The sequence below is a fragment of the Siphateles boraxobius genome, unplaced genomic scaffold (assembly GCF_051911475.1).
Source record: "Siphateles boraxobius isolate OS27281-9 unplaced genomic scaffold, OSU_SipBor_1 7, whole genome shotgun sequence".
NCBI classification, from domain to species: Eukaryota; Metazoa; Chordata; class Actinopteri; order Cypriniformes; family Leuciscidae; genus Siphateles; species Siphateles boraxobius.
Genome location: NW_027509197.1, coordinates 21,393,649 through 21,416,832, shown reverse-complemented (window position 1 = coordinate 21,416,832; position 23,184 = coordinate 21,393,649). Strand labels below are relative to the sequence as shown.

At 42.7% G+C, this 23,184-nt stretch overlaps 1 long non-coding RNA gene across 1 annotated transcript in view; it reads right to left on the bottom strand.

Moving 5' to 3' along the window:
- Window positions 1–23,184, bottom strand: part of LOC143724017 (uncharacterized) — a 148,042-nt gene that overhangs the window by 57,906 nt on the left and 66,952 nt on the right. Inside the window, exon 3 of the long non-coding RNA XR_013197216.1 lies at window positions 17,738–17,882. This is a non-coding gene — a long non-coding RNA (uncharacterized LOC143724017). The remainder of the gene's footprint in view (window positions 1–17,737; window positions 17,883–23,184) is intronic.

Sequence of the window (23,184 nt, the reverse complement as noted above, 5' to 3'; positions counted from 1 at the left end):
CGCCACACTCCGCGTGGAGTGCGCAGTCACACCAAGGGGGCACGGTCGACCTTGCTGCTGGTAAGCCAAAGCAATGGCGTCCACTATCCAGTGAGACAACCTCTGCTTTGAGAGAGCCTTTCCCTTCAGCTTCCCACCATAACAGACAAAGAGCTGGACTGAGGTCCTGAAACACTGCATTCTGTGTACATAGGTTCGGAGGGCGCGTACTGGACAGAGCAGTGCCAAGGCTGGTTCTCCCTCCCCCAGGGGCAGCGTTTGCAGGTTGAGGGAACGAGAGGAGGGCGAGGAGGATTCAGTCTCCTCGCTCCTCTCAGGAACCTGACAATCAGGAACCTCTCAATGACCTGCTCCTCGTCCTCCCTGACCTTGCGCAAGGTCTGCGCAAGAAGGCTCACTGGGGGAACGCATATTTGCGGCCCTGCGGCCAGCTGTGCGCCAGAGCATCCGTGCCGAGCGTGCCCTCGGTCAGGGTATAAAACTGGGCGCAATGGTTCGAGTCGATAAAATTGGCACGAAGCGACCTCAGATGCTTCTGACTCCATAAGAGGAGGTGGCAGGCGAGTTGCGACATACGGCGGGAGCGCAGACCATGCCCACCTCGGGACTCGGTCGCTAAGCCAAAGCTGAAACGGTCTCATATGAAGCAATCCGAGCAGCGTTGCCGCGGCTGCAGATGCCATATGCCCCAGGAGCCTCTGAAATAGTTTCAGTGGAACCGCACTCTTGCGCAGGAGGGCGCCTTCGGAGATGGGCAGACTGAGGGATCTGAGCGGCAGGGCCGTCGGGACAGAATATGCCTCAGTCTGCTCATGGGCGGTCGAGAACTGTTGTACAGCCGCACCGCCGAAGGGCCGACCTGGGATATGAGGGTGTCGAGCAGACGGGTCCGCCGGACATCCTGCACAGGTTAAGCCACAGGCTTGAATGGTGGACTTCACCTGACCCAGGGAGCGTGCGACCACTTTCGTCGCTCGGTGAGCAAGAAGAAGAGCTCGATGAAGAGCCCTGGGTCAGTCCTACCCTTCTGCATGTCCATGAGCACCTGGGCCAGGTAGACCAGCAGAGTGGCCATGGCATGCAGTGAGGCGGCTGCCTGTCATGGGCGCTATAGGATTTCGTCACAAGTGTAGACGAAAAACTACAGGCTTCCTTCCGAAGCTGGCTTCGGAAGGGTGCTTAGGATCGCGCCGAGAAGAAGCACTCTGAGCACACAGTTATTTTAGTATCACAACAGAGCGTTCAACCGCTGGACCCCAGTGTACCCATGAGCAGTGGCCCCGTGGAGGGGAGGAAGGGCGGAGAAGATCAACGAGGGATCGCTGGAAGACAGGGTCTTCGATGATTTTGAGATCTCCTGATGCACATTCGGGAAGAAAGGTATTGGAGTGGACGCCGACAGGTGTCACGGGCGTCCTGTGATCGTTCAGAGGGGGGCGTGGGGCACGGACAGATAGTCGGCGCCTTTGTTCCACACCATTCAATTCAATTCAATTCAAATTTATTTGTATAGCGCTTTTCACAATACACATTGTCTCAAAGCAGCTTTACAGAAATTGCATTTCGGAAATGTACATAGAAAAATACAGTTAGTTAATCAAGTATTAATTTATGGCATAACATATCGCCGGCTTTGAGTCGTCTCTTCACAGGCGTCGAGTCGTCTCTTCACAGGCGTTGGGGCATCTGAAGTCTCCGTGAGAGGCTGGATACAAACTGGAGCTGACGAACGCTATTTACCTCGGGACTAGCATCCCGAGATAACAGCAGAAAGGCAGATGGGAAATAATTAGCATAGCTGATGTTCATAATGTTAATGCATTTGAACTGATTCAGCAGTAGTATCAAAGGTTAAGCATTAAGTGAATGCTTGGTTAAAGAGATGCGTCTTTAATCTAGTTTTAAACTGGGACAGCGAGTCTGAGTCTCGTACAATATCAGGAAGGCTATTCCAGAGTTTAGGAGCTAAATGCGAGAACGCCCTCCCTCCTTTAGTGGACTTAGATATCCTAGGAATGACCAGAAGCCTCGAATTTAGTGATCTTAAAGAGCGCGATGGATTGTATGGCGATAGAAGGTCTGTTAAATACACAGGAGCTAAACCATTTAGGGCTTTATAGGTCAGTAGGAATACTTTGTAATTGATACGTAACTTAATAGGTAACCAGTGTAGAGATGATAAAATAGGTGTTATATGATCATATTTTCTTGATCTAGTAAGAACTCTAGCAGCTGCATTTTGCACTAACTGTAGCTTGTTGATTGAGGATGCAGGACAGCCAGCTAATAAAGCATTACAGTAATCTAGTCTCGAGGTCATGAATGCATGAACTAACTTTTCTGCATCAGAAACAGATAGCATGTTGCGTAGCTTAGCAATGTTTCTAAGGTGGAAAAAGGCTGTTCTTGTAATATATGAAATATGATTTTCGAAAGTCAAGTTGCGGTCTAGTATAACACCCAGGTCTTTTACTGTAGTGGATAAAGTAACAGGACATCCTTCTAAATTAAAGTTGTATTGTAAGGGATTTTGTGGGTAGTTTTTTGGACCAATAAGTAGTACCTCCGTTTTATCTGAATTTAATAGCAGGAAATTACACGTCATCCAGCATTTTATATCATTTAGACACTCTGTCAATTTAGATAAGTTAGTGTTTTCATCTGGTCGTGATGAGATATATAATTGAGTGTCATCAGCATAACAGTGGAAATTAATTCCATGTTTTCTTATAATATTACCAAGTGGCAGCATATATATTGAGAATAGCAGAGGGCCTAACACCGATCCTTGCGGCACTCCATAGTCTACTGACGTTATCTTTGATTTTTCCCCATTTCACCAGACAAAATGGTAACGGTCTGATAAGTACGATCTAAACCAGCTTAATGCCTGTCCCTGAACACCAGTGTAGTTTTGTAGTCGATCCAAGAGTATTTTATGATCGATAGTATCGAACGCAGCACTAAGATCGAGTAGAACTAGTATTGAGATACAGCCTTGGTCAGAAGCTAAAAGTAAATCATTTGTAATTTTAACTAGCGCAGTTTCTGTGCTATGATGCGGTCTGAATCCCGACTGGAATTTTTCATAGATATCATTTTCTTGTAAGAAAGAGCACAATTGAGCGGACACATTTTTTTGTAGTATTTTAGACATAAATGGAAGATTTGAGATGGGTCTGTAATTTGCTAAGTTATTTGGATCTAATTGCGGTTTCTTAATGAGAGGTTTTATTACTGCCAGCTTGAATATTTTTGGAACATGACCTAAAAATAAAGACGAGTTAATAATATTAAGAAGAGGCTCTTCGACTACAGGTAACACTTCTTTCAGTAGTTTAGTGGGTATTGGATCTAATAAACATGTTGTTGGTTTAGATGCAATGATAAGTTTATTTAGCTCTTCCTGTCCTATAGTTGTAAAGCGGTGTAGTTGTTCTAGAGGGGCCATAATTGAGGCTGAATCATAAGACATCATAGAGGATTGTATATTTACAATTGTGTTTCGGATGCTTCCTATTTTCTCATTGAAGTAATTCATAAAATCATTACTACTATATTGTAATGGAATATTTTGCTCTGGTGATGTTTGTTTATTTGTTAGTCTAGCCACGGTGTTGAATAAAAACGTCTCAGGTTACGACTGTAACCTATGTTCCCTGAGAACAGGGAACGAGACAATACGTCAACGACGCTATGGGGAACGCCTCAGGCATGACAGGTGTCTGAAATCACTATCAAATCACGTCAATCATATTGACCGGCGACAGCCCGTGAATCATTAGCGTGAATGATTAACGTGCGACCTGGAAGTATAAAGGGGCGCCTTGCAAACATGACAAATCACCTTATCGTCTGAAGGGACTGTACGGTAGGCAAGCCCCGCGGCATGGCAGGGAGACGTATTGTCTCGTTCCCTGTTCTCAGGGAACATAGGTTACAGTCGTAACCTGAGACGTTCCCTTTCGAAGGGAACTCAACAATACGTCAACGACGCTATGGGGAACGATATACCAACGCCGCCATGCTAAGGGGAGTGCATGCCAAGTGGCAGTGACAACTGTCAGAACCAGCAACTTCAAATGAAACGCTAGAACCACTCACCCTCAGGTCACACTGGGCTGTCAGTGACAGCATTCCCTACGGTCATAGCCCAAGCTACAGCCTCACAGAAAAACCTTCATAAACATGGTTAAATGAAAGGTCTACCTGGGCCGGCTCCGGGCCTGGAACCTCAGCTTCCAATTAGAAGGGGTCCCTTCTAGGGAATGTGGCTAGGGAACCCAAGGGAACCCCAGCCAGTCACTATTCAGGGGAACGTACTCACCCCGAAATGCCACCAGGACGGCCTGACCTGGCGCCAGTACATAGACACTTAGTCTGGCCAAATCATGTCTGTCTGAAGACAGAGCCTCTGGACAAATGCCTTAAGTAAGGCATCCAACCCGAGGGACTGCGAAGCTGGCAGTGAACCACTCGGCCCGGATCTCAGAGACGGGATATCCCGGAGAGTATGACTCAGCATAGTGCTTTCCGACCCTTGCTAGCGAGGGGAGTTTCTCTACTCGATCCACGGATCAACCCAGTGTCTGTGTTTCAAAACACTGAGGAGGCCTGTGTCGGCCTAAGGGCTGATCTAACTGGGAGGCCTCACGAGAGGCCTACGACCGTCTGACCAGACTCAGGAAGCCGCATGCTCAAAGAGACCCTCATGAGGGGAGCACAAGGTCTGCCTGATAGGCAAACCAGGCTGTAGGCAGAAAGGTTCCGGGAGGGAACCTTTAGCAGAGAATGAACACTTTAGCGAGCCAGGGCGCAAGCTCGCCTTCAGCAGCTGCCTATTAAGGCTAGCTGAAACTGATAGCAAGAGACCACTAGCTTCATAAACCCAGCACCACTAGGGAGCGTTACAGGGAGGCCCGGAGAGGCCTACTACCTGATCCTTTAGGGAGGCCAAGAGAGGCCTACTACCTGATAACCACAGTACGTGGGAACTCCTCCTTCAGGGAGGCCCGGTGAGGCCTGCTACCTTACAACCACAGTATGTGGGGAGCTCACCTTCAGGGAGGCCTGGTGAGGCCTACTACCTGGTCACCACTATCTGTGGGAACTCACCTTCAGGGAGGCCTGGTGAGGCCTACTACCTGACCGTTCTCATTCAAGGAGGCCTGGAGGAGCCTACTACCTGATAATCACAGCATGTGGGAACTCACCTTCAGGGAGGCCTGGTGAGGCCTACTACCTGACAGCCAAAATATTTGGGAGCCCACATCCAGGGAGGCCCAGAGCGGCCTACTACCTGACAGCCACAATATTTGGGAGCTCACATTCAGGGAGGCCCAGAGAGGCCTACTACCTGATAGCCAACGTAAGTGGGAATTCGCCTTCAGGGCGGCCGGGTGAGGCCTACTACCTGATAACCATCTTAAGTGGGAATTCACCTTCAGGGAGGCCTGAGTGGCCTACTACCTGATAACCACTGGTAGCTTTGAGCCCTGAGTCCGGGTGAAAGTATAAGGTGGCCTGCTAAGGCCAGCCAGCTGGGGACTCGCCTATCAGGGAGGCCTGGTCGGGCCTACTAGCTAATAGCAAGTCATATTCTGCCATAAAGTACACTGTTGGAAACCATACTACACAGCATAATTCACTAATGGGCTTCCTGTAGCGCTATAAGGTATGTCCCACAATGTTGGGACTCACCTCCGAGGAGGCCTGTTTAAGGCCTACTACCCATCAGTGAGTCAACTGCCCGAACCACCAAGGCCAACCACGTAAATTGAGCTGGCCTACAGTGCCCTCTGGGGGGCTGTCCAATCAAGGAGGCCTGCTGAGGCCTACTACCTAATGGCGCAGCCTTCGTTGGCAGAAAAACTGTTTACACAGCGCCTACAGCATCCTGATGCCTAATCACATTGCCCATGGCAGTGTACTCCGCAAGAAAGCTAGCACCCTTAAAACAAGGGGAGTACAACATACGCCACTCTGCCTCAACGGAGGCCCCAGTTAGTCAGGGGCCTACCATCTATGCATGGGCGTCAGCTCAGGGCAATGCTCTGGCTTCAGGGGAGCGTACTTCGACCAAAGAAGAAGTGAAGCTTACTTCATACTCGACCCGAGCCATAGTGGTGCGAGGTGGGATAAAACAGAACTGGGAGTGAAGTGCTCAGACCTACCCTGTATCACAGGGGAATACTCACACCTCACCCTGAGGTTACCAGGGTGCGGGCCTGCCAGCGGCTCTAGGGGTGACAGAAATGTATCTGTGCCCAACCTAGGGGAGTGGGGCTTGAATGAAAGCCAACCACCTACAACCTAGCGCTCGAGCAGTAGCTCAGCGAGGTGAGTGAAGCCTAAACTGGCGGCCTAAATCCGTAGGCCAGTTCTGCATGGCAGAGTCGGGCAGGAAACCCAGTCTTCTTCGTGAAGCGAAAGACGGCCTAACCCTGCTCAATAAAGACATATATACCACGGAGGCCTGTTTGAGGCCTACCATGTCCTTACAAACCATCCTCAGCACCACGCTGCATTACTCTAGGCACCCCAGAATGCAGAGAAGGGGGCGGGCCTTGGCCTAACGACTACCACGGGAGGAGGCTGTTTATACAGGGATGCTAGAAACCAACATTCACACAGTGAAGGGTCAGAGGCCAGGCCTAGGCCAGCTACAGAGGCGGCCCTGGTGAGGGCCAGCCTGCAAGCATAGATCAATCTGAGGGCTCGGAGGAGCCACAGCCTTACTAAAGAATATAGTCTGTATTATTCCATACAAAGGGCTGCAGAATCGCTCAGCCTAATGAAACCCAAACAGAGCTCAAGGGGCGAAATACTCAGGAAGAAGTCAACGGACCCGTGGGCCGGACATAAGATCTATCTGAAGCTCTAGCGTCAGTCAACACTCTAAGTAAAAAATTCTGAGAGAGAGACCAACTACTCTACCCTGAGGTGGCTAACAGCCCGAAGGCTAACATAGTTATCGTTCTGGCCACCTAACGGGGAACTTCAGGGCCCTAATGATCCAGGAAACTTCTCTTACCTTATTACCTTGACATGACCCCATAGCTCTATACAGGGAACGAGGTCTGTAGAGAGATACATCTCGGAATTTTAATTCACAAAAAATTACTCTTAAAAGACCAGTCAGCTCACCTGCGGCGTGCGGAGTGAAGACTCGCCAGATAGTTCTTTATGACCCTGGGGTCCACCACTTTACATGCCTGAAAGAGGCGTTTCTACTAGCCAAGCCTAGGCGGGCCATTGGAACATCGTTCTTATCATAGGCCCAGCCCCAGGCCTGATGTAATGAACGTCTGGGGAGTCAGAAGAGAGGAGAGGGCTGGATTTCTTTTTAATGAAGCCCTCCGGGGAGATTATCCATCAGCGACACTGTGTGCGCTTGTACTGGATAACCTCCCTCAGATCCCTCTTCTTGCGGGAGTCACGCCTCTTCTGCGCCCTGTTCCTCCACGGAGGGGGCGCACGAGAGGCGACACTGGCTCTCTGGCCCTGTCTACGGTCCTCGGACCGTGAAGGGCCAGGCCCTCCCGCCTGCCTGGGTGTGGAACCGGATCTCAGCGGTATGCAGGATCCTGCAGCAGGTCGGCCTGATATGCCTGCAGCACCGCCATAGTGTGCAGGGAAGCACCAGCCTGAACCGCTGTCGTGTATGCTCTGCCATTCAAACGTGCTGTTGACTTTAGCGGTTTGGATGGCAGGGTTGGAGCTCTCAGTGTCGACGCCTGCCCAGACACGAGATAGTTCGCCAACGACTCGTCAAATGGGCGGCATCGACACATACCCATGCTCTGCGATCCCCTCAACATCAGCGAAATTAACCCGCTGATGTCGGTGAATACGGGCAGAGTATGGGCTCTTCCATGCCCTCTCGATCTCCGTGTGAAGATCAGGAAGGAATGGAAGGCTCACCTGAGCTGGTGTGTATGGCAGGGGAGAAACCGATCGCCAAGCCTACCGCGAGCGGTCTCTCCTCTAGCGCGTCGCCATGGCAGCTACAGCCTGTTGGCGGCGTGCTCCACAACATCCACCAGGTCTGCATACACGGGGCAGGGTGGCTGAGAGGGTTCAGGATCTACCTGATTATAAACCTCCTCAGCCATCTCCTGCTCGTCCTGAAGAGCAGCAACTGCAGGAAACCATTGGTGCCTGCAGTTCGCCCTCGTCAGCCGTCGAATCATTTGAGAGGTTTACAGGACTCTCAAGATGATCGATGAGCTCTATCTGGAAGCCCATGATGCAAGTCGCCGCTCTGCCTCGGCACGAGCGGGACCACGCGGACCAGACGTTGAACCCCCTTCACTCGAGAAGAGGGCCAGACGAGAGCGGAGCGTTTTAAGAGAAAAACGCTCACAGTTCACACAGAGGATTACCTCGAGAACCTCTCGTGCGCGCTCTTCTCCCAGGCAGGAAAAAACACACTTGTGTGCTGTACATTTCATTTTCTTACCGTTTCATTGAGTAGCGTTTTCAAACAGACAGTCCCTGAAGACGATGAGATGATTTGTCATGTTTGCAAGGCGCCCCTTTATACTTCCAGGTCGCACGTTAATCATTCACGCTAATGATTCACGGGCTGTCGCCGGTCAATATGATTGACGTGATTTGATAGTGATTTCAGACACCTGTCACGCCTGAGGCGTTCCCCATAGCGTCGTTGACGTATTGTTGAGTTCCCTTCGAAAGGGAACCTTGGATTATTTTGGTTATTTTCTATTAGTTTGCGGAGATGCTCAGCCCTGGCTGCTTTTAGAGCCTTTTTATAACGTGACATACTGTCTTTCCACGCGATTCTAAAGACCTCTAAATTAGTTTGTTTCCATTTACGCTCTAAGTTACGATTTTCTCTCTTGATAACATGCGTAGCACTGTTGTACCATGGTGCTTTAGTTTTCTCTCTAACCTTGTTTAATCTAATTGGTGCAACAATATCTAGTGTACTAGAGAACATGGTGCTCAAACTGCTAGTCATTTCCTCTAGTTCATCTGTTTGTTTGGGTGCACTGCGCAGCTGAGATAGATCAGGTAAGCTATTTGAGAATCTATCTATAGTGGTTGGAAGGATTGTTCTGCCTGGTCTATAACGTGGCGCAACATGACAAATTTCAGCAGTACGTATTATACAAGTTACCATGTAATGATCAGTGAGATCATCACTTTGCGGTATAATATTTATATCAGTTGGATTGGTTCCATATGATATAATTAAATCTAGTGTATGATTTAGACGATGAGTGGGACCACTGACGTTTTGCGTGACCCCAAAGGAGTTTAATAAATCTGTAAACGCAGTCCCTAACGCATCATTTGTATTATCTACGTGTATGTTAAAGTCTCCAACAATTATTGCTTTATCGACATTGACCAATAGATCTGAGAGAAAGTATGCAAACTCTTTTAGGAAGTCAGCATAGGGCCCTGGAGGTCTATATAGGGTAGCCAAGGCTAGAGATAATATGGATTTGTTTCTTGCATCTAAGAGCGTAACATTTAGCACAAGTACTTCAAACGAATTAAACCTGTGACCTGTTTTCTGAGTAACATTAAGAATATCTCTATAGATTGTTGCAACACCGCCGCCACGACCGATCAGACGGGGCTCATGCTTATAACAGTATCCTGGTGGAGTAGACTCATTTAGACCGAAATAATCATTTGGTTTAAGCCAGGTTTCAGTAAGGCAAAGTACATCGAAACTATTATCTGTGACCATTTCATTTACAATAACCGCCTTAGGTGTGAGCGATCTAATGTTTAGAAGACCTAGCTTTAGAAATTGTTTTTGTTCACTGATATTTAGATTTTCTGCTTTAATTACAATAAGATTTTTGCTAGATCCTACACTAGATTTATTGTTTGGCCTCACTAAGCGAGGAATAGACACAGTTTCTATATAATGTTCTACAGCAAAGACAGCAAAGACTGTGATTTGGACTTTGACTTACTAGTCATATGGTGTGTAACGTCTTGGAGATGTTGTCCGACAGAGCAGCCGCTCCGATTCTGCTGGGGTGCAGGCCATCAGCACGTTAGAGCCTAGGTCGCTCCCAGAACAGATTCCAATTATTTACAAAGAGCAGTTTCTGTTCATTACACCATGACATTAACCATTCATTTAGAGCAAATAATCTACTGAACCTTTCTTGTCCTAGTCGGTACGTGGGAAGCGGTCCAGACACGATGATCGTTGCTTCAGGCGATGTGCTGCGAACCGTCTCGATCAGGCTTCTGTAGTCCTTCTTCAGAACCTCCGTCTGCCGCAGCCTGATGTCGTTCGTCCCCGCGTGTAGGACCACAGCTCCGACGCGCTCGTCACCGTTCAGGATCTCGGGAATCTGTGCAGCGACATCAAGAACACGAGCACCAGGAAAGCAGTGAGTGCGCACCTTACGCTTACCTGAGGTAGCACGGACATGACGGACCATGGAAGTGCCGATGATCACGGCGGCGTCACGTTCCGGCTCGCGAAGAGGGGAGAAGCGGTTCCGGGTGGAGATCTCGAAGACCGGGAGGGGCGGGGAAGTCCTTGGTCTGGTCCTGGCTCGTGTCTTCCGCTGTGGGATCACCCAGGGTCCATGGTGTTGCCTCGGTGCCGGAGTGAATGAAGGCAGAGATGATCGCGTCCTCCTGGGCAGAGAAACGCACGGAGTAGACGAAGTCGGAGTCAAAAAGTTACTAACCACTGACTTGTGAGCATCAGCGCGTGATGTTTCAAGCGTTGATCGGCTTGCTTCACCAGCAGAACGCGGATCTGTTTCTCCACCGACTCCAGCTCCAATCGTACCGAAACCAGCTCGAATGTGTCCTCACCTGCACTCAGAGGTAACGTTAGACACACATCCGATATGTTCGCCATTATAACAGATGAACAGTAAATTAGTAGTGATACTACCAATATCACTACTAATTTAGGACTGAAATGATGGATATAACCCGTATCCTTTCAGTCAAACGGGTGTAAAATGAGAGGGTCGATAGGCGCGAGGCCACGCGTGAAATGCTAGCGGGCTAAAGGCTATCACCCTCAGGTCACCCTGGCCACCAGCCGAAGTAGCACCTCACGTGGAGAGTGTTAGATCGGGGTGTGGATGAGGGGACTCTCTCTCTAACGAGATCATTGAGTCTCGACCGTAATGATGCGATGGTCACGTTCCCACGGGGAGAACGTGAGTAATCCACAAACGCTGCTCTAGCATGATCAAGCCCAAGCACGCAGAGCAGAGAATGTACCCATCAAAATCGGAAATGAGTCAACTGCAACCAGAAATGAACGTGCAAGCTCTTTTGTGAGAGGAAGAAACTCCACAATGTTTAAGCGAGCAGGGAGAAACACACTCACTGGCAAATCACTCACAGATCAGCAGGCAATGTGAACTCGCTGCAGATCGCCGTCACAGATAGGCCTGTTGTTGACAGGTGACTCACGAAGATATTCATATTTTTCATATTCAATGCAGTGGTCAGTTGCGGCATCAGAACTGGCATTAATATATTTACACTGCATTTTTTATTTGCAAAAATAAAGCTATGAGATTGTTTTTTTTTTTATTCAATATTTATGAACTGATTTCTAATTTTAATGTTCTAAAGGGTACCTTAAATGTAAAACCAAAACCACCAGTAGGTGGCGGCAACTCACTGTCTTAATAAGTGAGTTGAGGGAGTCATTCATTCAACCAATTTGTTCAAACGGCTGATTCATTCAAGAAAGAAGCTAATGATTGTTCATTGAATCATTAAATTGATTTGTTCAAAATTCGATTTCAGTGGCCCTGTCCCAAATGGCACACTCCGGACTAGTGGACTTCCTCAGAATCCACACTTTGGTGACGTCATGTAGTGCAGACCTATAGGGCCCTTAGTGTGAGTCCACGATGGCGCATTGAGAGGTATTTATGGGACAGACTCGATCGTCACGCCGGAAATGAGGAAGACGGTCTGGTTGTTGTTATGGACAGAAGCTGCAGGTTCGGGGAAATATAATGCCTATAGTTTTTTTTTTTTTTTTTTTTACCATTGTGTTTGCGAGATGGCTTGCCATGCAGAGAAATAAAAATTTTGTTCTCTAATGTCGTAGAAGACAAGATTATTTTTCGTGCATACAAATGCTGATGTTATGCACGCAAGAAAAGGAAATAAAAGTTTTTGACTCTGTAGCTAAACATTATAACTGGTCAAAAGTCATTAGTACATTAAGTTATTTTAATATTAAAATTTAATATACAATAGATACATGCTTATTTAAATTATGTATTGTACATAATAATACATAATGTTCCATTTGAACTAAGATTACAATTATAATGAAAATGTGCGTGAGTTTCAGATGAATTTATAGGATTAAATATCCATACCTCGTTTACATATGACTCAGTAAAGCCCTGACATTCGGTTCTATTTATTTAATGAATCATAGCATGATCGTATTATTCAGCACGCTATAATTAGCCTATGTTTGAGACATCAACCACTGGTCGATGACCATAACATTTGTATAAACTGTACGTAATAACTGGTAAAATGTACACCTAGGTCATAGGCCTCGTTTACACTGCAGGTCTTGATGCCCAATTCTGATTTGTTGCCTATATCCGATTTTTTTGACCGTCCATTTACACGTTCTTTCAATTGGGACCAATATCCGATTCATGTGTTTACACTTGCCATACTATCTAAAACATCGAGCATGCTTAAAGGGGGTTCTAGCACAGATGGACGAACGTGAAATATGCTTGATGCTAGCTCTGCGATGCGTTTTTTTGCCAAACATCACCATGATTTTGAGGCGATGAAAAGGGCCATCATTGCAGCCAGCGCATACGTTTGAGTTATTGTGTGCGAGAGAGATCTCAGGACTGATGGGAATATACAACACACAAAGTGCGTATCTATAGCCTACCACTAATTATATTTCTCGCGCCAGTAATACGCCAAAAATAGTGTTTGCGTGCATGATGCGCACTGTAATCCCCTTAGGATTAGGGGTGTGGAGTGCGTGTGTATTACATGACATAAAGTGCATATTATTGAAATTACCATTGATTATTGAAATAACCAAGCTAACATTCAGATATTTGTATGTTGTATGAAAGAACCCGCCATGAATCAAGCATCAAATAAAACAAAACGACTGGGAACAAAAACTGTGAAGTAGTCTGCAGATCGTTACAGCAGCATGTCAGAAAAACTATGTTGTGGAGAAAGCTGCTGACCGAATTAAATACATGTAAACGGAAGTAAAGTGTATGCCAAGTAAAAAAACTAACAGCTTTCTGTTGTTTATGTAAATTACCCAACAATGTTAAATACAATAATTGCAATCTCGAATCTATTAGCAGAAAAGATTACTCCACCACCTGCAAGTGAAGTCATTAATAACAGTCCTATATTGTTGAACTAACGTGTTTCAAACGACAGAGGTGCTAGCTATTTAGTTTCTACAGTGATGCATTGTACTAAGGTGGTTTAGCAATGTGTCACGTCATTGCATGGGACACACACCCCAGGTCTGGAACAATAATGAACAAAAATGAAAAAAATAATATATATATATATATATATATATATATATATATATATATATATATATAGATATAGAGATATATAATTGTTTTTGAGCGTGTTTGTGTCATCAAACTCTGGATGTTTATGAGTCAACTGAGAGAATGTTAGAATGTTATAACAATCCATATAACCTCAAATAAGACCCTCAAGAGCAAATGACCGGACATGAGTAGGAGTGAAAAAGGAGGCTAAATTATTAATATCCTCAGACATAACCTCCTTAAACCAAGATACTACTTCTTTCCAAAGAAACATTTCTCCCATGGTTTGAGTCAGTGCGCGTATGTTCCAGACCACAGTGTGAGGTGCCATAATACTGAATTGATCTGTGTTTTTGTCTGTTGAACGAGTTAAACGCCACGCAGGAAAACTTTAGAGCCCAACCTCACATATTGTAACTGAAGTGTAATATCTTCGGCTCTTCTCTTACTCTCACACACACGCGCACACACACGCACGCACGCACGCACGCACGCACGCACAAACACACACACACACACACACACACACACACACACACACACACACACACACACACACACACACACACACACACACACACACACACACACACACACACACACACACACACACACACACACACACACACACACACACACACACACACACACCCACTATCTCAAATCCCATCTATAATGTCCCTGTCTTTAATCTCATGTGGAAACATACAAAGAAAAACTGTTTCAATTGGTGGCGGTGCCATCTCTGAGCATTTTGGGATGGCAAAATACATGACAGGATTTGACAGAGACCTAATAACCTTTGGATGTGAAGGCCAGGTCAGAGATGGATTACCAGCAGAAAGTTTCTCTTCATTCACATCCTTTCCCAAACACATACAGAGAGTGCTCTAGCTTTAAAAGCACTTTTTTCTGTCTTTCCTAAATTATTTCTATTCTTATTCAGCACAATTTTGTCATCAAACGTGCCCCTAATGAACAGTACAGCAAGAGTACAGTGCTGACATGTGTGTGATGGTGGTACTGTGTTCTGATTGGCCGTGACAATGACACCAACTGATGTGTGTTACGTTCTGTCAGTTTGAAGGCCAAACAATCACATAGGAGTCTAGGTATAAATCCGTATGGACCCTGACTGAAGTTGGTGTATAGAAACTGTTCTCAATGGAGGTTTATTGGAAATATTAATTTTGTGCATGAACACATACACACACCCCCACCCACACACACGATTAGGTCAGACTTGTGGCTTATCAGAGATTGGATTCTAGCAACCAACAAAAAAGGCTTAAAGCTCTCTTAACGTGAAATAGATCTAACGCCCCATAGAAGACAGCATATTCAGTTCCATTCATACTGCACTGTTTTGTTTTGCAGACATCTAAATCTTCTGGCTACTTAGTTTCCTCCTTCCTTTGCAGACAACTTTACAAAAGAGTGACTTTTAAATGAAGCAGAGGAAGATTTAGCTAAGTCCAACCATAGACTATCAAGAGAGACTGGTGACCTTTACCTTTCACTCCCTCTCCCTACTCATTACTCGCGTTAGACATGGGCACCCTTCTTTGTACCTCTCTCCTCCTATTATCCTTTCTTTCTCACACTGTCATTCCGTGCCTTTGTATAAATGACAAGGGCAGATGAAAAAACAGCATGTTTTTTTTTTATATGACCTCAAGATTAAGCATGAAATTAAAGTTGACAGTAATACTGCTTGAACCACTCCAACACGTTTATACTGCTCTTTAGTATTTAAGGGGGAAAAAAACTGTAAAAACCATGGAAACACCATAGACACTTTAATATATTATAGTGTTGGGCGTTATATGGGGGGGATTTCATGTATTTATTTACTTGTTGCTTTACTCATTTATTTAATTATTTACTTTGTTTTATAATCACGGAAAATGAGAAACTTTCTATCATTTGCCGAGAAAAGATGGACTTGGTGATGAAGAAAAATGTCACGCTCTATAGAAATATTTCGTCAAAAAAGCGAGCCCGTGGATATCACACAGGAAATTTCCAAACTTTACTGAAAGTAAAGGAGTATGGGAATCTCAAACCACAGTAAATGCACGTCTATATGCTGATAAAATCTGCTTACTGAAATAACTCATTGTACTGATTTACATACCCATAACCCGGCAATGCAAGTATAGTTTTACTTGTACAGTTGCATTTATAAGACTTTATTAACAAATCTGGTTATTTCCGAGGTCAAAACATGGCCTAATCATTTGTGTATTTGACTCCGAGTATTCCATTTATTATGTCAGTTTTGATGTTAAATAGAGCATTTAAAACCACAGAGTATTCCTGTCAGGAAACTTATGGACATACAGTATATTATCCTCTCATGCTATCACAGATACAGCATTTTGACTGTACTTCTGCACGAGATGAGAACATGTTTTTTACAATTTATTGGGTCAAGAAAGAGTCAGAGTTTGGTATATATTTCCTCCTCCCTAGCTACCACGAATAGCTCACTCTGTCTGGATGAGTTTAAATGCACAGTAAGGACACTTTCCTGTCATATAGCATATGCGCACTTCAATAAGCCCAAAGAACGCAGGTTGATGTGTTTACATGCTGGGAGAAATTGTAATATCTAGCTATCGATCGGTTTATGCTTAAGCAGTTTATGACTTTACTCCAATATGAACGAAGAATGCTTTCAGCACCTTGTTGAATCAATGCCACTTAAAATTAAGGCAGTTCTGAAGGCGAAAGGGGGTCAAACACAGTATTACTATGGTGTTCCTAATAATCCTTTAGGTCAGTGTATATATACACATAACCACACACACTGTGTTTGTAACCACACACACTGTGTTTGTATATACATGTGTATATATATATATATATATATATATATATATATATATATATACTACCGTTCAAAAGTTTGGGGTCAATATGATTTTTTTTTAAACAAATTAATACTTTTCTTCAGAAAGGAAGCATTAAATTGATCAAAAGTGACAGTAAAGACCTTTATAATAATGCAAAATATTTATGTTTTAATTAAATGCTTTTCTCTTTAAATTTCAAAGAATCCTGAAAAAATGAATCACGGTTAGCACAAAAATATGAAGCAGCACAAATGTTTTCAACTGTGATAATAATCATAAATGTTTCTTGAGCATCAAATAATCATATTAGAATGATTTCTGAAGGATCATGTGACACTGAAGACTGGAGTAATGATGCTGAAAATTCAGCTTTGATCACAGGAATAAATTACACTTTACTATATATTCACATAGAAAACAGCTGTTTTACATTAAAATAATATTTCACAATATTACTGGGTTTGTTTTTTATTTTTAATCAAATAAATGCAGCTTTGGTGAGCAGAAGAGACTTCTTTTAAAAACATTAAAAATCTTACCAACCTCAAACTTTTGAACGGTAGTGTATATATATATATATATTATCTTGAACTATAATTATCTGCACTATATATATGTGCTCTTAAAATTTCTTAAACTATTATATATTGAAAATGTATATGTGTATAAAGAAATATATATATATATAAATATATATATAAATATATAAATATATATATAAATATATATATATATATATATATATATATATATATATATATATATATATATATATATATATATATATATATATATATATATATATATACATATACATTTTCAAGATATAATAGTTTAAGAAATTTTGCCTTACTAAACTGACAAGTATTTATTGATTTATGCTTAAGTTTTATTACGTTTTTTTTAAATATCATAAATTAAGTCAAATTAATAATGTCATAGTTCATAGTTTTATTTCCTTTCTTCTTATCAACACATTCCAGTCTTTTCCACTCTTGCTTTCACTCATTGTTCACTGTGTACATTTTCCACTTATTTGCAAGTTAGCAACCTCGTCAAATCTCTGTTGAGAGCCTTGATGTGAAAAAAAGTGAAAATGATAACAGTATAAATTTACATACAAAAAAAACAGTGCTTTGCATAGTCCATTTGGAGAAGATTGGACAGTGAGAGAAAGCATATGGCAATTGTTGAGCTCAGACTCAGGCCATATGCTGATAGGTTAAAGGGTTTGACTGCACAGAGCATGTATACCAGTCAGCACAGTGAACCGCACTGATCCATAACCTTCATTGAGAGAGCTTGTAATCTCACCAACATTACCTCACTGTCTTTTGCCCACTGAAGGACGTCCTAGCAGGAAAGAGGGTCAGATTTCAGGCATGGCACTCTAGACATGTTCTCCCAGGGGAAATCGAGCCTGGGTCAATGGGGTATGGTCAGCCCTCCTGTAGACACCAGTCAGCCACTGTAGGAAGGAGGTCCAGGGAATATTAGACAACCAGTGAGTACAGGTTGAGGAAGTGTGACCAGGACAGCTGTTTAAGTAACTATAGGGGGGTCACAGGGGGGTTGGGGGTAATCCAAGAGACAAATCGGATTCGATTAATGAATTTGCTGGGACATTTCTCAACAGATATAAATATTGTAAGGCAGATATAAATATTGAAATATAATACATTATTAAACAAACAGTTCTCTGCCCAGATCCCAGTATCACGTTTCTACAACAAATCCATTTTGATAGGTCCTCAGAGTGATTGATGCTCACTGTATGTGTTTTGTACTGCTTTAGATAAGATCAGTACACTTTCTCTCTCTCTGTCAATCTTTTCACCATGATGTAAAAAATGTCCTCTCGGTCCCTTGGGAGAAATGATACAAAATTCCCTAGATTACTTTTTTTTTTTCTCTGTGATCATTGTGTTGTAATGTGAGATAATAGGATGTAGTTATTCTTGTTTCATATAAACACTCAACACTTGTCAGGTTATCTATGAAGCCATTTATGAAAATGTCAGTCAGGCCAAATTTCTGAGGGAAAAACAGCAGAAAACAGGAGGGAAAAATGCACAATGGTCAAACGTCAGGAGGGACAACAGAGAAAGTGTTTTCCAGCTGTGATTGATGATCAGTGTAGAGCCAGAGCATGACACAAACATACACATACACACACGCACACACAACCAGGGTTATTACAGTTTTTAAAAATATATACAAATGACAATATACAATATAAAAGCTACAACATAACAATATCTGAATAATATTACGTAAAGACAAGGAGACAAACAGACAGGCATACTCATAAATTGACAGCTTACAATTTAATAAAAAAGGGAAGAAGGAAAGACGAGGGGAAAAGGGGGATTGAATCAAACCGAACCCATGCAACATCAACCCATTTAATCCATTTAAGCTAAACATGATTAAACTGACTGTATCTTTGACCCCACTTAGAATGACCATTTAGGAGTGGCACATCATGTGTCAGAGAGCTTCATATACTTCAGGACTATTGGTGTCATCTGTTGATTAATCTGCAATCTAATGAACGCATAAGATGACTATGATATCCCATAACACCTCTGTCTCACTCACTGTGGGTATTAACTAAGCCTCTATTTCTGGAAGAGCTGCTGGAAGAGTCGGCGTGAAATGAAGTTAAAAATCTTATTGCGAACAATTAATCCATGCAGGTTTCATTTTTATAAAATATTTTGACCTCACAATGTTTAATCAAAATGTCAAAACTGGAATTAAGGAATATGACACTGCTTTCTGGTGATGTATCCAGGACTCCAATCATTTAGTCCACTTAAATCCTGCCAATGCAAGCTCATTTTCTCCTGCCTCCGACCTTTGAGTGCAACAGCCACATATACAAATCCAATCAACAAACGATGAGTCACTTCATGCTTTTTTCTCTTTATAATCTGGTATACTTGGATGCACGTCGCAATACAAAAGAAAATATGTGTCACTACTTTTGTTTTACTTCGTTAACTTTGAGAATAGTTGTGAACATTGCTATAAAAAACCTGTTTTCTCTAAAAAGATGACAGGTTGCATCAGACCAATGTATACTGCAGTAAAAGGCAGACAAACTGTAAGCTTTAAATATTATGAGGCACACAAATTGATTTATATATGTGATATAATTGTAATAAAAACATAAATCAAATGAAAATAATGATGGGCCATGGGCTCATACTAAAGCACACACTCTTAGAAGTGAGAGTGGGGTAAGTTGGGCACCGTTTTTCCTTTGTGATAGGCAGGCTTTAACATTTCTAGCAACTCATTACAGACTCACACACACTAGTGACACACACACACACACACACACACACACACACATACAGATGTCATGATATCGATGAAGTCAAATGAAGCATTTGCTCTCTTTATTCAAGTTCACACAGAAAAAAAAAAACAATCAGAACATTGGCATGCACAGTCCGTCCAAGCTGTTCTTGTTTTCTTGATCCAAGAGTCTCGCATTTGTACAACAGTCATTTTCGAATGTGCATCAATGTTTGACATCTCTTCTATTATACATGGTTATTAAACCATAGCATCAACAACAACTGCCACTATAAATGACAACCGGCCTGCAAGGCAACACATTTTATATTGATTTCCGATCAAAATTCACAGACTCTTAAGTTGACGAGTGATATTTCAAGAACTCGTGTTACTCTTGTTGCTGACAGATGCCTTTTAAAATTACACTGTAAAAAAAAAAAAAAAAAAACACCTGCATAAACTTCCAACAAGAGACAGCAGTGAAACATATCCCTGTTTGATTGATGTGATTGGATTTGCTTACAGACAGCAGAATTTGGAACAATATTCAATCTGAATCCATATTTGTTAATTTACAGTCTAAAATGGATGATTAATGGTGAGACAGACAGGGTTAGGGTGAGTGTCATTTTCCATTATGTTTAAGCAGTGTTTGATTGGTTACACCCTTATGAGGAATAGATGATTCCACCGGTAACAGTAATCTATTGAGGCACCTTTTGAAATACTATTTTTTAAAATACTATGATTTTTGGAGATGTTATGATTATATATGCAGGAACGGAGAACATGCAGCCACGCCAACAAGTTAGACTGTATCAAATGAGTTAAAGTTGGAAGTGGAATTGACCCAACTTTAGAATAGAAAGATGGAACCCAATGAGTACGGAATTAATAAAGATTAAATAAACTATTAAAGTTGAATGCATTCATTTGATTACCGCTATTTTTGATGATAAATCTGAATCGAAACACAATCCAAAACAATTAAAACACATAATACAACTTTTTTCTTTCAACTTTAATATGTATGTATTCAATAAAGTATTATTATTATTATTATCATAATTTTTATTATTATTATTATTATTATTATTGTTGTGTTTTGATATTTTTATTATTATCTTTTCATCCATTCTCTAAACCGCTTGTCTTTGTGTGAAGTTGTGGGGATTCTGGAGGATTATTATTATTATTATTATTAATAATAATAATAATAATAATATAAATAATGTAATACTTTATTGAATAAATACATTGTTTGTTTATTTGATTAAATGCTACAGAACTTGGCAATTATTTAGTTACATTTAAAATTCAGCTAACTCAAATCTGAGGGGCTGTAAATTTTAAATGAGCATGACGCTTCTTAACAGGCAGAATCTGTGAGCAAAGATACTGATGGAAAGAGAGACTTTTATTAAATGTAATCATGTAATCATAATGTTGACAGTCTGATGATGTGGGCGGCCTGTCTGTCTATCCCACCTCACATGGAAGCGGTGGTCTGAAAGCATTCCTGTCCATCAGCACAATCTAACACGATTGAGTCAGTTCTGCTCCCACTGCCTTCCTGCTCATGCTGAGACAGCACTAACTCCCTCACACCCATATTAAACACACACACACACACACACACACACACACACACACACACACACACACACACACACACACACACACACACACACACACACACACACACACACACACACACACGCACACACACACACGCACACACACACACACACACACACACACACATGCAGACCCTCGCAAATCAGCTTCTTTTACCCCATGCTCTTCGTTTCTCCCTCTCTGACAGACACACACATAATCACTTCTCCTAATAGTCTTTCCCACAGGCCCTGAGCTACTGTTGGTGTACGACTCGATTGCTCCCCGAGTGATTTCACAGTGCACCGGGCTCTGGTGCTATGAGCTCAGACAGGAAATGCTGCTGGTTGCTTATTTTGGCCCTTGCCGTGGAAAGCAGGTGCAGACTAATAGGAGCTAATGGACTGGCTATTGTGCCACTTCCTGTCGGAGAATTCCCCCAGGAGAGGCAGGTCCGGGGAACTTATCTGCAGGGGTTTGGGTCTCTGATGAAGGAAGTGAGCTCAAGGCCACTGAGGTACTGCAGATAACATGCTTCCAGGCCAAAGTCAAACGCACGGAAAAAAGGTATGCAGACACAAACACTGTTCACACTGATAAAACTAGGCAACAGTTTTACAGTTAATAGCAGTCACACACGCAGACACCTCAAATGTTAATGAACAAACACTAACCGCCACCTCATGGGCAAAAATATCTGAAACAATGAAAATGACACATTTTTTCCATGTGACAAACTGACAAACACCTCATTTGCTAAAAATAGTGATGTCCTATTTTTAGGAATCTGAAATGTGTGACATCACACTAAAGGATTATACTTCTGGGTGGGTGGTTTAGCAAAAGTCACATTTGAAATCATTGTAGCCCAAAAAGCAATTACAACACCAGCCGCAGTGTAGAAAATTCAAACACCAGAGGGAGCACATTTTTTCTTCCTACAAAGCCTAAGTGTTTATAATACAAGTAGGTACTGTTAGTAATGCAGTGAGTGCATTCTTGGATTTGAAAGAAAAAAAAAGGAATTGAAACAATGCACATTCAAACAATAATAATAAAAAGCACATTTTCACTGACAATCAAACTTAATTCTTCCTCTTGCTGATGTGATTAGGAGTTAACAGCGCGAGGATGGACCAGCAGGGCCTTTAAAATGCTCTTCAGGGTTCTATTATGTTGACCGGGAGCTTCATCAAGGACTGGAAGAGTGAAGTGGCAGGAGGCACATCAGCTAGACAATAGATAAACCTGCTCCATTTCAGCTGAAATAATCCTCTCTTTACACACAGCTTGCCACCACTGCCTTAAGAGAAATAGAAAACATCTCAGTGTCAAAGCATTTGTTGTCTGGACTAGAAACGGTCGGGAAGCCTACTGTGAAATTTAGGGCTGCCTTCTGTGAGAGAAACAAGTAACTTTCACTCTGGCTATATATATCTGTTATTTTAAACCAACACTTCCACAGCATTTGATAGTATCACACGGTTGGCCTTGTATTGAAACAATGAGTTGTTTAGGGTGTCAAATACTTGCTCAATAATCCACTACCTACAAACGCCTTTCTGTTTACAAAGTCAATTGGAGGTGAGTACAGAAACACAGCAGCTGCCATGGTGTCCTATTGGTGAGCGCTATAGACTGCTCTCATGAAAAAAACTGCGTTTGGACAAGCACTGCATGAATGTAACAGCTCATTCAGAAAATCAGTCAATACAAGTCAGAGGAAAAAAGTGTAAGGTAAAAATCTGTGTGACAAAACAATCAATTAATTTAAGTGCAATCAATTAAAATCAATTTAAATTAAAATGTTTTTTTTTTCTACTTCAAAAAAGTTTTGCACTTAC